At 37.7% G+C, this 15,805-nt stretch overlaps 1 protein-coding gene across 3 annotated transcripts in view; it reads left to right on the top strand.

Annotated features, from left to right (window-relative positions):
- The window catches only part of LOC144888259 (uncharacterized), a 114,814-nt gene that overhangs the window by 58,190 nt on the left and 40,819 nt on the right, over positions 1 to 15,805 (top strand). The gene's annotated exons all lie outside the window — the stretch shown is intronic.

Here is a 15,805-nt window from a genome sequence, read left to right as displayed (position 1 = left end):
AATTTCGTGATGGTGAGGTGTTTTTAATTTCGTGGCGGTGAGGTGTTTTTAATTTTGTGGTGGTGAGGTGTTTTTAATTTCGTGGTGGTGAGGTGTTTTTAATTTCGTGGTGGTGAGGTGTTTTTAATTTTGTGGTGGTGAGGTGTTTTTAATTTCCTGGCAGTGAGGTGTTTTTAATTTTGTGGTGGTGAGGTATTTTTAATTTCGTGGTGGTGAGGTGTTTTTATTACGTGTTTTATGGCTGTCCGGTGTTTTCAATTTCGTGGTGGTGAGGTGTTTTTATTACGTTTTATGGCTGTGAGGTGTTTTTATGACGTGTTTTATGGCTGTGATGTCTTTTTATTACATGTTTTACGGCTGTGAGGTGTTTTCAATTTCGTGGTGGTGAGGTGTTTTTAATTTTGTGGCTGAGGTGTTTTTATTACGTGTTTTTTGGCTGTGAGGTGTTTTTAATTTTGTGGTGGTAAGGTGTTTTTAATTTCGTGGCTGTGAGGTGTTTTTGATTTTGTGGTGGTGACGTGTTTTTCATTTCGTGGTGGTGAGGTGTTTTTCATTTCGTGGTGGTGAGGTGTTTTCAATTTTGTGGTGGTGAGGTGTTTTTAATTTCGTGGTGGTGAGGTGTTTTTAATTTCGTGTTGGTGAGGTGTTTTTAATTTTGTGGTGGTGACGTGTTTTTAATTTCGTGGTGTTGAGGTGTTTTTAATTTTGTGGTGGTGAGGTGTTTTTAATTTCGTGGCTGTGAGGTGTTTTTAATTTTGTGGTGGTGACGTGTTTTTCATTTTATGGTGGTGAGGTGTTTTTCATTTCGTGGTGGTGAGGTGTTTTCAATTTCGTGGTGGTGAGGTGTTTTTAATTTCGTGGTGGTGTGTTTTTAATTTCGTGGTGGTGAGGTGTTTTAATTTCGTGGTGGTGATGTGTTTTTAATTTTGTGGTGGTGAGGTGTTTTTTATTTCGTGGTGGTGAGGTGTTTTTAATTTCGTGATGGTGAGATGTTTTTAATTTCGTGGTGGTGAGGTGTTTTCAATTTTGTGGTGGTGAGGTATTTTGAATTTCGTGGTGGTGAGGTGTTTTCAGTTTTGTGGCTGTGAGGTGTTTTTATTACGTGTTTTATGGCTGTGAGGTGTTTTTAATTTTGTGATGGTGAGGTGTTTTTAATTTCGTGGTGGTGAGGTGTTTTTAATTTCGTGGTGGTGAGGTGTTTTTAATTTCGTGATGGTGAGATGTTTTTAATTTCGTGGTGGTGAGGTGTTTTCAATTTCGTGATGGTGAGATGTTTTTAATTTCGTGATGGTGAGATGTTTTTAATTTCGTGGTGGTGAGGTGTTTTCAATTTCGTGATGGTGAGATGTTTTTAATTTCGTGGTGGTGAGGTGTTTTCAATTTCGTGGTGGTGAGGTGTTTTCAATTTCGTGATTGTGAGATGTTTTTAATTTCGTGATGGTGAGGTGTTTTTAATTTCGTGGTGGTGAGGTGTTTTTAATTTCGTGATGGTGAGGTGTTTTTAATTTCGTGGTGGTGAGGTGTTTGTAATTTCGTGGTGGTGAGGTGTTTTTAATTTTGTGATGGTGAGGTGTTTTTACTTTCGTGATGGTGAGGTGTTTTTAATTTCGTGGAGGTGAGGTGTTTTTAATTTTGTGATGGTGAGGTGTTTTTAATTTCGTGATGGTGAGGTGTTTTTAATTTCGTGGTGGTGAGGTGTTTTTAATTTCGTGGTGGTGAGGTGTTTTTAATTTCGTGATAGTGAGGTGTTTTTAATTTCGTGGTGGTGAGGTGTTTTTAATTTCGTGATGGTGAGGTGTTTTTACTTTCGTGTTGGTGAGGTGTTTTTAATTTCGTGGTGGTGAGTTGTTTTTAATTTCGTGATGGTGAGGTGTTTTTAATTTCGTGGTGGTGAGGTGTTTTTAATTTCGTGATGGAGAGGTGTTTTTAATTTCGTGGTGGTGAGGTGTTTTTAATTTCGTGGTGGTGAGGTGTTTTTAATTTCGTGATGGAGAGGTGTTTTTAATTTCGTGATGGTGAGGTGTTTTTAATTTCGTGGTGGTGAGGTGTTTTAAATTTTGTGGTGGTGAGGTGTTTTTTATTTCGTGGTGGTGAGGTGTTTTTAATTTCGTGGTGGTGAGGTGTTTTTAATTTCGTGATGGTGAGGTGTTTTTAATTTCGTGGTGGTGAGGTGTTTGTAATTTCGTGGTGGTGAGATGTTTTTAATTTCGTGATGGTGAGATGTTTTTAATTTCGTGGTGGTGAGGTGTTTTCAATTTTGTGATGGTGAGGTGTTTTCAATTTCGTGATTGTGAGATGTTTTTAATTTCGTGGTGGTGAGGTGTTTTTAATTTTGTGATGGTGAGGTGTTTTTAATTTTGTGATGGTGAGGTGTTTTTAATTTCGTGGTGGTGAGGTGTTTTTAATTTCGTGATGGTGAGGTGTTTTTAATTTCGTGGTGGTGAGGTGTTTGTAATTTCGTGGTGGTGAGGTGTTTTTAATTTCATGATGGTGAGGTGTTTTTAATTTCGTGATGGTGAGGTGTTTTTTATTTCGTGGAGGTGAGGTGTTTTTAATTTCGTGATGGTGAGGTGTTTTTAATTTCGTGGCGGTGAGGTGTTTTTAATTTTGTGTGGTGAGGTGTTTTTAATTTCGTGGTGGTGAGGTGTTTTTAATTTCGTGGTGGTGAGGTGTTTTTAATTTTGTGGTGGTGAGGTGTTTTTAATTTCCTGGCGGTGAGGTGTTTTTAATTTTGTGGTGGTGAGGTATTTTTAATTTCGTGGTGGTGAGGTGTTTTTATTACGTGTTTTATGGCTTAGAGGTGTTTTTATGACGTGTTTTATGGCTGTGAGGTGTTTTCAATTTCGTGGTGGTGAGGTGTTTTTAATTTTGTGGCTGAGGTGTTTTTATTACGTGTTTTTTGGCTGTGAGGTGTTTTTAATTTCGTGGTGGTGAGGTGTTTTTAATTTCGTGGTGGTGAGGTGTTTTTAATTTTGTGGTGGTGAGGTGTTTTTCATTTCGTGGTGGTGAGGTGTTTTTCATTTTGTGGTGGTGAGGTGTTTTCAATTTCGTGGTGGTGAGGTGTTTTTAATTTCGTGGTGGTGTGTTTTTAATTTCGTGGTGGTGAGGTGTTTTTAATTTTGTGGTGGTGACGTGTTTTTAATTTTGTGGTGGTGAGGTGTTTTTTATTTCGTGGTGGTGAGGTGTTTTTAATTTCGTGATGGTGAGATGTTTTTAATTTCGTGGTGGTGAGGTGTTTTTAATTTTGTGGTGGTGAGGTATTTTGAATTTCGTGGTGGTGAGGTGTTTTCAGTTTTGTGGCTGTGAGGTGTTTTTATTACGTGTTTTATGGCTGTGAGGTGTTTTTAATTTCGTGATGGTGAGGTGTGATTTAATTTCGTGGTGGTGAGGTGTTTTTAATTTCGTGGTGGTGAGGTGTTTTTAATTTCGTGATGGTGAGATGTTTTTAATTTCGTGATGGTTAGATGTTTTTAATTTCGTGGTGGTGAGGTGTTTTCAATTTTGTGATGGTCAGATGTTTTTAATTTTGTGGTGGTGAGGTGTTTTTAATTTCGTGGTGGTGAGTTGTTTTCAATTTCGTGATTGTGAGATGTTTTTAATTTCGTGGTGGTGAGGTGTTTTTAATTTCGTGATGGTGAGGTGTTTTTAATTTTGTGATGGTGAGGTGTTTTTAATTTCGTGGTGGTGAGATGTTTTTAATTTCGTGGTGGTGAGGTGTTTTCAATTTCGTGATTGTGAGATGTTTTTAATTTCGTGGTGGTGAGGTGTTTTTAATTTCGTGATGGTGAGGTGTTTTTAATTTCGTGATGGTGAGGTGTTTTTAATTTCGTGGTGGTGAGGTGTTTTTAATTTCGTGATGGTGAGGTGTTTTTAATTTCGTGGTGGTGAGGCGTTTGTAATTTCGTGGTGGTGAGGTGTTTTTAATTTTGTGATGGTGAGGTGTTTTTACTTCCGTGATGGTAGGTGTTTTTAATTTTGTGGATGTGCGGTGTTTTTAATTTCGTGATGGTGAGGTGTTTTTAATTTCGTGATGGAGAGGTGTTTTTAATTTCGTGGTGGTGAGGTGTTTTTAATTTCGTGGAGGTGAGGTGTTTTTAATTTCGTGATGGTGAGGTGTTTTTAATTTCGTGGTGGTGAGGTGTTTTTAATTTTGTGATGGTGAGGTGTTTTTACTTTCGTGATGGTGAGGTGTTTTTAATTTCGTGGAGGTGAGGTGTTTTTAATTTTGTGATGGTGAGGTGTTTTTAATTTCGTGATGGTGAGGTGTTTTTAATTTCGTGGTGGTGAGGTGTTTTTAATTTCGTGGTGGTGAGGTGTTTTTAATTTCGTGATAGTGAGGTGTTTTTAATTTCGTGGTGGTGAGGTGTTTTTAATTTCGTGATGGTGAGGTGTTTTTACTTTCGTGTTGGTGAGGTGTTTTTAATTTCGTGGTGGTGAGTTGTTTTTAATTTCGTGATGGTGAGGTGTTTTTAATTTCGTGGTGGTGAGGTGTTTTTAATTTCGTGATGGAGAGGTGTTTTTAATTTCGTGGTGGTGAGGTGTTTTTAATTTCGTGGTGGTGAGGTGTTTTTAATTTCGTGATGGAGAGGTGTTTTTAATTTCGTGATGGTGAGGTGTTTTTAATTTCGTGGTGGTGAGGTGTTTTAAATTTTGTGGTGGTGAGGTGTTTTTTATTTCGTGGTGGTGAGGTGTTTTTAATTTCGTGGTGGTGAGGTGTTTTTAATTTCGTGATGGTGAGGTGTTTTTAATTTCGTGGTGGTGAGGTGTTTGTAATTTCGTGGTGGTGAGATGTTTTTAATTTCGTGATGGTGAGATGTTTTTAATTTCGTGGTGGTGAGGTGTTTTCAATTTTGTGATGGTGAGGTGTTTTCAATTTCGTGATTGTGAGATGTTTTTAATTTCGTGGTGGTGAGGTGTTTTTAATTTCGTGATGGTGAGGTGTTTTTAATTTTGTGATGGTGAGGTGTTTTTAATTTCGTGGTGGTGAGGTGTTTTTAATTTCGTGATGGTGAGGTGTTTTTAATTTCGTGGTGGTGAGGTGTTTGTAATTTCGTGGTGGTGAGGTGTTTTTAATTTCATGATGGTGAGGTGTTTTTAATTTCGTGATGGTGAGGTGTTTTTTATTTCGTGGAGGTGAGGTGTTTTTAATTTCGTGATGGTGAGGTGTTTTTAATTTCGTGGCGGTGAGGTGTTTTTAATTTTGTGTGGTGAGGTGTTTTTAATTTCGTGGTGGTGAGGTGTTTTTAATTTCGTGGTGGTGAGGTGTTTTTAATTTTGTGGTGGTGAGGTGTTTTTAATTTCCTGGCGGTGAGGTGTTTTTAATTTTGTGGTGGTGAGGTATTTTTAATTTCGTGGTGGTGAGGTGTTTTTATTACGTGTTTTATGGCTTAGAGGTGTTTTTATGACGTGTTTTATGGCTGTGAGGTGTTTTCAATTTCGTGGTGGTGAGGTGTTTTTAATTTCGTGGCTGAGGTGTTTTTATTACGTGTTTTTTGGCTGTGAGGTGTTTTTAATTTTGTGGTGGTAAGGTGTTTTTAATTTCGTGGCTGTGAGGTGTTTTTAATTTCGTGGTGGTGACGTGTTTTTCATTTCGTGGTGGTGAGGTGTTTTTCATTTTGTGGTGGTGAGGTGTTTTCAATTTCGTGGTGGTGAGGTGTTTTTAATTTCGTGGTGGTGAGGTGTTTTTAATTTTGTGGTGGTGACGTGTTTTTAATTTTGTGGTGGTGAGGTGTTTTTTATTTCGTGGTGGTGAGGTGTTTTTAATTTCGTGATGGTGAGATGTTTTTAATTTCGTGGTGGTGAGGTGTTTTTAATTTTGTGGTGGTGAGGTATTTTGAATTTCGTGGTGGTGAGGTGTTTTCAGTTTTGTGGCTGTGAGGTGTTTTTATTACGTGTTTTATGGCTGTGAGGTGTTTTTAATTTCGTGATGGTGAGGTGTTTTTAATTTCGTGGTGGTGAGGTGTTTTTAATTTCGTGGTGGTGAGGTGTTTTCAATTTCGTGATGGTGAGATGTTTTTAATTTCGTGGTGGTGAGGTGTTTTCAATTTCGTGGTGGTGAGGTGTTTTCAATTTCGTGATTGTGAGATGTTTTTAATTTCGTGGTGGTGAGGTGTTTTTAATTTCGTGATGGTGAGGTGTTTTTAATTTCGTGATGGTGAGGTGTTTTTAATTTCGTGGTGGTGAGGTGTTTGTAATTTCGTGGTGGTGAGGTGTTTTTAATTTCATGATGGTGAGGTGTTTTTAATTTCGTGATGGTGAGGTGTTTTTTATTTCGTGGAGGTGAGGTGTTTTTAATTTCGTGATGGTGAGGTGTTTTTAATTTCGTGGCGGTGAGGTGTTTTTAATTTTGTGGTGGTGAGGTGTTTTTAATTTCGTAGTGGTGAGGTGTTTTTAATTTCGTGGTGGTGAGGTGTTTTTAATTTTGTGGTGGTGAGGTGTTTTTAATTTCGTGATTGTGAGGTGTTTTTAATTTCGTGGAGGTGAGGTGTTTTTAATTTCGTGATGGTGAGGTGTTTTTAATTTCGTGGTGGTGAGGTGTTTTTAATTTTGTGGTGGTGAGGTGTTTTTAATTTCGTAGTGGTGAGGTGTTTTTAATTTCGTGGTGGAGGTGTTTTTAATTTCGTGATGGTGAGGTGTTTTTAATTTCGTGATTGTGAGGTGTTTTTAATTTCGTGGAGGTGAGGTGTTTTTAATTTCGTGATGGTGAGGTGTTTTTAATTTCGTGGCGGTGAGGTGTTTTTAATTTTGTGGTGGTGAGGTGTTTTTAATTTCGTGGTGGTGAGGTGTTTTTAATTTCGTGGTGGTGAGGTGTTTTTAATTTTGTGGTGGTGAGGTGTTTTTAATTTACTGGCAGTGAGGTGTTTTTAATTTTGTGGTGGTGAGGTATTTTTAATTTCGTGGTGGTGAGGTGTTTTTATTACGTGTTTTATGGCTGTCCGGTGTTTTCAATTTCGTGGTGGTGAGGTGTTTTTATTACGTTTTATGGCTGTGAGGTGTTTTTATGACGTGTTTTATGGCTGTGAGGTCTTTTTATTACATGTTTTACGGCTGTGAGGTGTTTTCAATTTCGTGGTGGTGAGGTGTTTTTAATTTTGTGGCTGAGGTGTTTTTATTACGTGTTTTTTGGCTGTGAGGTGTTTTTAATTTTGTGGTGGTAAGGTGTTTTTAATTTCGTGGCTGTGAGGTGTTTTTGATTTTGTGGTGGTGACGTGTTTTTCATTTCGTGGTGGTGAGGTGTTTTTCATTTCGTGGTGGTGAGGTGTTTTCAATTTTGTGGTGGTGAGGTGTTTTTAATTTCGTGGTGGTGAGGTGTTTTTAATTTCGTGTTGGTGAGGTGTTTTTAATTTTGTGGTGGTGACGTGTTTTTAATTTCGTGGTGTTGAGGTGTTTTTAATTTTGTGGTGGTGAGGTGTTTTTAATTTCGTGGCTGTGAGGTGTTTTTAATTTTGTGGTGGTGACGTGTTTTTCATTTTATGGTGGTGAGGTGTTTTTCATTTCGTGGTGGTGAGGTGTTTTCAATTTCGTGGTGGTGAGGTGTTTTTAATTTCGTGGTGGTGTGTTTTTAATTTCGTGGTGGTGAGGTGTTTTAATTTCGTGGTGGTGATGTGTTTTTAATTTTGTGGTGGTGAGGTGTTTTTTATTTCGTGGTGGTGAGGTGTTTTTAATTTCGTGATGGTGAGATGTTTTTAATTTCGTGGTGGTGAGGTGTTTTCAATTTTGTGGTGGTGAGGTATTTTGAATTTCGTGGTGGTGAGGTGTTTTCAGTTTTGTGGCTGTGAGGTGTTTTTATTACGTGTTTTATGGCTGTGAGGTGTTTTTAATTTTGTGATGGTGAGGTGTTTTTAATTTCGTGGTGGTGAGGTGTTTTTAATTTCGTGGTGGTGAGGTGTTTTTAATTTCGTGATGGTGAGATGTTTTTAATTTCGTGGTGGTGAGGTGTTTTCAATTTCGTGATGGTGAGATGTTTTTAATTTCGTGATGGTGAGATGTTTTTAATTTCGTGGTGGTGAGGTGTTTTCAATTTCGTGATGGTGAGATGTTTTTAATTTCGTGGTGGTGAGGTGTTTTCAATTTCGTGGTGGTGAGGTGTTTTCAATTTCGTGATTGTGAGATGTTTTTAATTTCGTGATGGTGAGGTGTTTTTAATTTCGTGGTGGTGAGGTGTTTTTAATTTCGTGATGGTGAGGTGTTTTTAATTTCGTGGTGGTGAGGTGTTTGTAATTTCGTGGTGGTGAGGTGTTTTTAATTTTGTGATGGTGAGGTGTTTTTACTTTCGTGATGGTGAGGTGTTTTTAATTTCGTGGAGGTGAGGTGTTTTTAATTTTGTGATGGTGAGGTGTTTTTAATTTCGTGATGGTGAGGTGTTTTTAATTTTGTGGTGGTGAGGTGTTTTTAATTTCGTGGTGGTGAGGTGTTTTTAATTTCGTGATAGTGAGGTGTTTTTAATTTCGTGGTGGTGAGGTGTTTTTAATTTCGTGATGGTGAGGTGTTTTTACTTTCGTGTTGGTGAGGTGTTTTTAATTTCGTGGTGGTGAGTTGTTTTTAATTTCGTGATGGTGAGGTGTTTTTAATTTCGTGGTGGTGAGGTGTTTTTAATTTCGTGATGGAGAGGTGTTTTTAATTTCGTGGTGGTGAGGTGTTTTTAATTTCGTGGTGGTGAGGTGTTTTTAATTTCGTGATGGAGAGGTGTTTTTAATTTCGTGATGGTGAGGTGTTTTTAATTTCGTGGTGGTGAGGTGTTTTAAATTTTGTGGTGGTGAGGTGTTTTTTATTTCGTGGTGGTGAGGTGTTTTTAATTTCGTGGTGGTGAGGTGTTTTTAATTTCGTGATGGTGAGGTGTTTTTAATTTCGTGGTGGTGAGGTGTTTGTAATTTCGTGGTGGTGAGATGTTTTTAATTTCGTGATGGTGAGATGTTTTTAATTTCGTGGTGGTGAGGTGTTTTCAATTTTGTGATGGTGAGGTGTTTTCAATTTCGTGATTGTGAGATGTTTTTAATTTCGTGGTGGTGAGGTGTTTTTAATTTTGTGATGGTGAGGTGTTTTTAATTTTGTGATGGTGAGGTGTTTTTAATTTCGTGGTGGTGAGGTGTTTTTAATTTCGTGATGGTGAGGTGTTTTTAATTTCGTGGTGGTGAGGTGTTTGTAATTTCGTGGTGGTGAGGTGTTTTTAATTTCATGATGGTGAGGTGTTTTTAATTTCGTGATGGTGAGGTGTTTTTTATTTCGTGGAGGTGAGGTGTTTTTAATTTCGTGATGGTGAGGTGTTTTTAATTTCGTGGCGGTGAGGTGTTTTTAATTTTGTGTGGTGAGGTGTTTTTAATTTCGTGGTGGTGAGGTGTTTTTAATTTCGTGGTGGTGAGGTGTTTTTAATTTTGTGGTGGTGAGGTGTTTTTAATTTCCTGGCGGTGAGGTGTTTTTAATTTTGTGGTGGTGAGGTATTTTTAATTTCGTGGTGGTGAGGTGTTTTTATTACGTGTTTTATGGCTTAGAGGTGTTTTTATGACGTGTTTTATGGCTGTGAGGTGTTTTCAATTTCGTGGTGGTGAGGTGTTTTTAATTTTGTGGCTGAGGTGTTTTTATTACGTGTTTTTTGGCTGTGAGGTGTTTTTAATTTCGTGGTGGTGAGGTGTTTTTAATTTCGTGGTGGTGAGGTGTTTTTAATTTTGTGGTGGTGAGGTGTTTTTCATTTCGTGGTGGTGAGGTGTTTTTCATTTTGTGGTGGTGAGGTGTTTTCAATTTCGTGGTGGTGAGGTGTTTTTAATTTCGTGGTGGTGTGTTTTTAATTTCGTGGTGGTGAGGTGTTTTTAATTTTGTGGTGGTGACGTGTTTTTAATTTTGTGGTGGTGAGGTGTTTTTTATTTCGTGGTGGTGAGGTGTTTTTAATTTCGTGATGGTGAGATGTTTTTAATTTCGTGGTGGTGAGGTGTTTTTAATTTTGTGGTGGTGAGGTATTTTGAATTTCGTGGTGGTGAGGTGTTTTCAGTTTTGTGGCTGTGAGGTGTTTTTATTACGTGTTTTATGGCTGTGAGGTGTTTTTAATTTCGTGATGGTGAGGTGTGATTTAATTTCGTGGTGGTGAGGTGTTTTTAATTTCGTGGTGGTGAGGTGTTTTTAATTTCGTGATGGTGAGATGTTTTTAATTTCGTGATGGTTAGATGTTTTTAATTTCGTGGTGGTGAGGTGTTTTCAATTTTGTGATGGTCAGATGTTTTTAATTTTGTTGTGGTGAGGTGTTTTTAATTTCGTGGTGGTGAGTTGTTTTCAATTTCGTGATTGTGAGATGTTTTTAATTTCGTGGTGGTGAGGTGTTTTTAATTTCGTGATGGTGAGGTGTTTTTAATTTTGTGATGGTGAGGTGTTTTTAATTTCGTGGTGGTGAGATGTTTTTAATTTCGTGGTGGTGAGGTGTTTTCAATTTCGTGATTGTGAGATGTTTTTAATTTCGTGGTGGTGAGGTGTTTTTAATTTCGTGATGGTGAGGTGTTTTTAATTTCGTGATGGTGAGGTGTTTTTAATTTCGTGGTGGTGAGGTGTTTTTAATTTCGTGATGGTGAGGTGTTTTTAATTTCGTGGTGGTGAGGCGTTTGTAATTTCGTGGTGGTGAGGTGTTTTTAATTTTGTGATGGTGAGGTGTTTTTACTTCCGTGATGGTAGGTGTTTTTAATTTCGTGGAGGTGCGGTGTTTTTAATTTCGTGATGGTGAGGTGTTTTTAATTTCGTGATGGAGAGGTGTTTTTAATTTCGTGGTGGTGAGGTGTTTTTAATTTCGTGGAGGTGAGGTGTTTTTAATTTCGTGATGGTGAGGTGTTTTTAATTTCGTGGTGGTGAGGTGTTTTTAATTTTGTGATGGTGAGGTGTTTTTACTTTCGTGATGGTGAGGTGTTTTTAATTTCGTGGAGGTGAGGTGTTTTTAATTTTGTGATGGTGAGGTGTTTTTAATTTCGTGATGGTGAGGTGTTTTTAATTTCGTGGTGGTGAGGTGTTTTTAATTTCGTGGTGGTGAGGTGTTTTTAATTTCGTGATAGTGAGGTGTTTTTAATTTCGTGGTGGTGAGGTGTTTTTAATTTCGTGATGGTGAGGTGTTTTTACTTTCGTGTTGGTGAGGTGTTTTTAATTTCGTGGTGGTGAGTTGTTTTTAATTTCGTGATGGTGAGGTGTTTTTAATTTCGTGGTGGTGAGGTGTTTTTAATTTCGTGATGGAGAGGTGTTTTTAATTTCGTGGTGGTGAGGTGTTTTTAATTTCGTGGTGGTGAGGTGTTTTTAATTTCGTGATGGAGAGGTGTTTTTAATTTCGTGATGGTGAGGTGTTTTTAATTTCGTGGTGGTGAGGTGTTTTAAATTTTGTGGTGGTGAGGTGTTTTTTATTTCGTGGTGGTGAGGTGTTTTTAATTTCGTGGTGGTGAGGTGTTTTTAATTTCGTGATGGTGAGGTGTTTTTAATTTCGTGGTGGTGAGGTGTTTGTAATTTCGTGGTGGTGAGATGTTTTTAATTTCGTGATGGTGAGATGTTTTTAATTTCGTGGTGGTGAGGTGTTTTCAATTTTGTGATGGTGAGGTGTTTTCAATTTCGTGATTGTGAGATGTTTTTAATTTCGTGGTGGTGAGGTGTTTTTAATTTCGTGATGGTGAGGTGTTTTTAATTTTGTGATGGTGAGGTGTTTTTAATTTCGTGGTGGTGAGGTGTTTTTAATTTCGTGATGGTGAGGTGTTTTTAATTTCGTGGTGGTGAGGTGTTTGTAATTTCGTGGTGGTGAGGTGTTTTTAATTTCATGATGGTGAGGTGTTTTTAATTTCGTGATGGTGAGGTGTTTTTTATTTCGTGGAGGTGAGGTGTTTTTAATTTCGTGATGGTGAGGTGTTTTTAATTTCGTGGTGGTGAGGTGTTTTTAATTTTGTGTGGTGAGGTGTTTTTAATTTCGTGGTGGTGAGGTGTTTTTAATTTCGTGGTGGTGAGGTGTTTTTAATTTTGTGGTGGTGAGGTGTTTTTAATTTCCTGGCGGTGAGGTGTTTTTAATTTTGTGGTGGTGAGGTATTTTTAATTTCGTGGTGGTGAGGTGTTTTTATTACGTGTTTTATGGCTTAGAGGTGTTTTTATGACGTGTTTTATGGCTGTGAGGTGTTTTCAATTTCGTGGTGGTGAGGTGTTTTTAATTTCGTGGCTGAGGTGTTTTTATTACGTGTTTTTTGGCTGTGAGGTGTTTTTAATTTTGTGGTGGTAAGGTGTTTTTAATTTCGTGGCTGTGAGGTGTTTTTAATTTCGTGGTGGTGACGTGTTTTTCATTTCGTGGTGGTGAGGTGTTTTTCATTTTGTGGTGGTGAGGTGTTTTCAATTTCGTGGTGGTGAGGTGTTTTTAATTTCGTGGTGGTGTGTTTTTAATTTCGTGGTGGTGAGGTGTTTTTAATTTTGTGGTGGTGACGTGTTTTTAATTTTGTGGTGGTGAGGTGTTTTTTATTTCGTGGTGGTGAGGTGTTTTTAATTTCGTGATGGTGAGATGTTTTTAATTTCGTGGTGGTGAGGTGTTTTTAATTTTGTGGTGGTGAGGTATTTTGAATTTCGTGGTGGTGAGGTGTTTTCAGTTTTGTGGCTGTGAGGTGTTTTTATTACGTGTTTTATGGCTGTGAGGTGTTTTTAATTTCGTGATGGTGAGGTGTGATTTAATTTCGTGGTGGTGAGGTGTTTTTAATTTCGTGGTGGTGAGGTGTTTTTAATTTCGTGATGGTGAGATGTTTTTAAATTCGTGATGGTTAGATGTTTTTAATTTCGTGGTGGTGAGGTGTTTTCAATTTTGTGATGGTCAGATGTTTTTAATTTTGTGGTGGTGAGGTGTTTTTAATTTCGTGGTGGTGAGTTGTTTTCAATTTCGTGATTGTGAGATGTTTTTAATTTTGTGGTGGTGAGGTGTTTTTAATTTCGTGATGGTGAGGTGTTTTTAATTTTGTGATGGTGAGGTGTTTTTAATTTCGTGGTGGTGAGATGTTTTTAATTTCGTGGTGGTGAGGTGTTTTCAATTTTGTGATGGTGAGGTGTTTTTAATTTCGTGGTGGTGAGGTGTTTTTAATTTCGTGGTGGTGAGGTGTTTTCAATTTCGTGATGGTGAGATGTTTTTAATTTCGTGGTGGTGAGGTGTTTTCAATTTCGTGGTGGTGAGGTGTTTTCAATTTCGTGATTGTGAGATGTTTTTAATTTCGTGGTGGTGAGGTGTTTTTAATTTCGTGATGGTGAGGTGTTTTTAATTTCGTGATGGTGAGGTGTTTTTAATTTCGTGGTGGTGAGGTGTTTGTAATTTCGTGGTGGTGAGGTGTTTTTAATTTCATGATGGTGAGGTGTTTTTAATTTCGTGATGGTGAGGTGTTTTTTATTTCGTGGAGGTGAGGTGTTTTTAATTTCGTGATGGTGAGGTGTTTTTAATTTCGTGGTGGTGAGGTGTTTTTAATTTTGTGGTGGTGAGGTGTTTTTAATTTCGTAGTGGTGAGGTGTTTTTAATTTCGTGGTGGTGAGGTGTTTTTAATTTTGTGGTGGTGAGGTGTTTTTAATTTCGTGATTGTGAGGTGTTTTTAATTTCGTGGAGGTGAGGTGTTTTTAATTTCGTGATGGTGAGGTGTTTTTAATTTCGTGGTGGTGAGGTGTTTTTAATTTTGTGGTGGTGAGGTGTTTTTAATTTCATAGTGGTGAGGTGTTTTTAATTTTGTGGTGGAGGTGTTTTTAATTTCGTGATGGTGAGGTGTTTTTAATTTCGTGATTGTGAGGTGTTTTTAATTTCGTGGAGGTGAGGTGTTTTTAATTTCGTGATGGTGAGGTGTTTTTAATTTCGTGGCGGTGAGGTGTTTTTAATTTTGTGGTGGTGAGGTGTTTTTAATTTCGTGGTGGTGAGGTGTTTTTAATTTCGTGGTGGTGAGGTGTTTTTAATTTTGTGGTGGTGAGGTGTTTTTAATTTCCTGGCAGTGAGGTGTTTTTAATTTTGTGGTGGTGAGGTATTTTTAATTTCGTGGTGGTGAGGTGTTTTTATTACGTGTTTTATGGCTGTCCGGTGTTTTCAATTTCGTGGTGGTGAGGTGTTTTTATTACGTTTTATGGCTGTGAGGTGTTTTTATGACGTGTTTTATGGCTGTGAGGTCTTTTTATTACATGTTTTACGGCTGTGAGGTGTTTTCAATTTCGTGGTGGTGAGGTGTTTTTAATTTTGTGGCTGAGGTGTTTTTATTACGTGTTTTTTGGCTGTGAGGTGTTTTTAATTTTGTGGTGGTAAGGTGTTTTTAATTTCGTGGCTGTGAGGTGTTTTTGATTTTGTGGTGGTGACGTGTTTTTCATTTCGTGGTGGTGAGGTGTTTTTCATTTCGTGGTGGTGAGGTGTTTTCAATTTTGTGGTGGTGAGGTGTTTTTAATTTCGTGGTGGTGAGGTGTTTTTAATTTCGTGTTGGTGAGGTGTTTTTAATTTTGTGGTGGTGACGTGTTTTTAATTTCGTGGTGTTGAGGTGTTTTTAATTTTGTGGTGGTGAGGTGTTTTTAATTTCGTGGCTGTGAGGTGTTTTTAATTTCGTGGTGGTGACGTGTTTTTCATTTTATGGTGGTGAGGTGTTTTTCATTTCGTGGTGGTGAGGTGTTTTCAATTTCGTGGTGGTGAGGTGTTTTTAATTTCGTGGTGGTGTGTTTTTAATTTCGTGGTGGTGAGGTGTTTTAATTTCGTGGTGGTGATGTGTTTTTAATTTTGTGGTGGTGAGGTGTTTTTTATTTCGTGGTGGTGAGGTGTTTTTAATTTCGTGATGGTGAGATGTTTTTAATTTCGTGGTGGTGAGGTGTTTTCAATTTTGTGGTGGTGAGGTATTTTGAATTTCGTGGTGGTGAGGTGTTTTCAGTTTTGTGGCTGTGAGGTGTTTTTATTACGTGTTTTATGGCTGTGAGGTGTTTTTAATTTTGTGATGGTGAGGTGTTTTTAATTTCGTGGTGGTGAGGTGTTTTTAATTTCGTGGTGGTGAGGTGTTTTTAATTTCGTGATGGTGAGATGTTTTTAATTTCGTGATGGTGAGATGTTTTTAATTTCGTGGTGGTGAGGTGTTTTCAATTTCGTGATGGTGAGATGTTTTTAATTTCGTGATGGTGAGATGTTTTTAATTTCGTGGTGGTGAGGTGTTTTCAATTTCGTGATGGTGAGATGTTTTTAATTTCGTGGTGGTGAGGTGTTTTCAATTTCGTGGTGGTGAGGTGTTTTCAATTTCGTGATTGTGAGATGTTTTTAATTTCGTGATGGTGAGGTGTTTTTAATTTCGTGGTGGTGAGGTGTTTTTAATTTCGTGATGGTGAGGTGTTTTTAATTTCGTGGTGGTGAGGTGTTTGTAATTTCGTGGTGGTGAGGTGTTTTTAATTTTGTGATGGTGAGGTGTTTTTACTTTCGTGATGGTGAGGTGTTTTTAATTTCGTGGAGGTGAGGTGTTTTTAATTTTGTGATGGTGAGGTGTTTTTAATTTCGTGATGGTGAGGTGTTTTTAATTTCGTGGTGGTGAGGTGTTTTTAATTTCGTGGTGGTGAGGTGTTTTTAATTTCGTGATAGTGAGGTGTTTTTAATTTCGTGGTGGTGAGGTGTTTTTAATTTCGTGATGGTGAGGTGTTTTTACTTTCGTGTTGGTGAGGTGTTTTTAATTTCGTGGTGGTGAGTTGTTTTTAATTTCGTGATGGTGAGGTGTTTTTAATTTCGTGGTGGTGAGGTGTTTTTAATTTCGTGATGGAGAGGTGTTTTTAATTTCGTGGTGGTGAGGTGTTTTTAATTTCGTGGTGGTGAGGTGTTTTTAATTTCGTGATGGAGAGGTGTTTT

Source organism: Myxine glutinosa, chromosome 13, assembly GCF_964187855.1.
Source record: "Myxine glutinosa chromosome 13, kmMyxGlut1.1, whole genome shotgun sequence".
Taxonomy (NCBI): domain Eukaryota; kingdom Metazoa; phylum Chordata; class Myxini; order Myxiniformes; family Myxinidae; genus Myxine; species Myxine glutinosa.
Note: the sequence above shows the minus strand (reverse complement) of the source record. Positions and strands in the feature narration are given on the sequence as shown.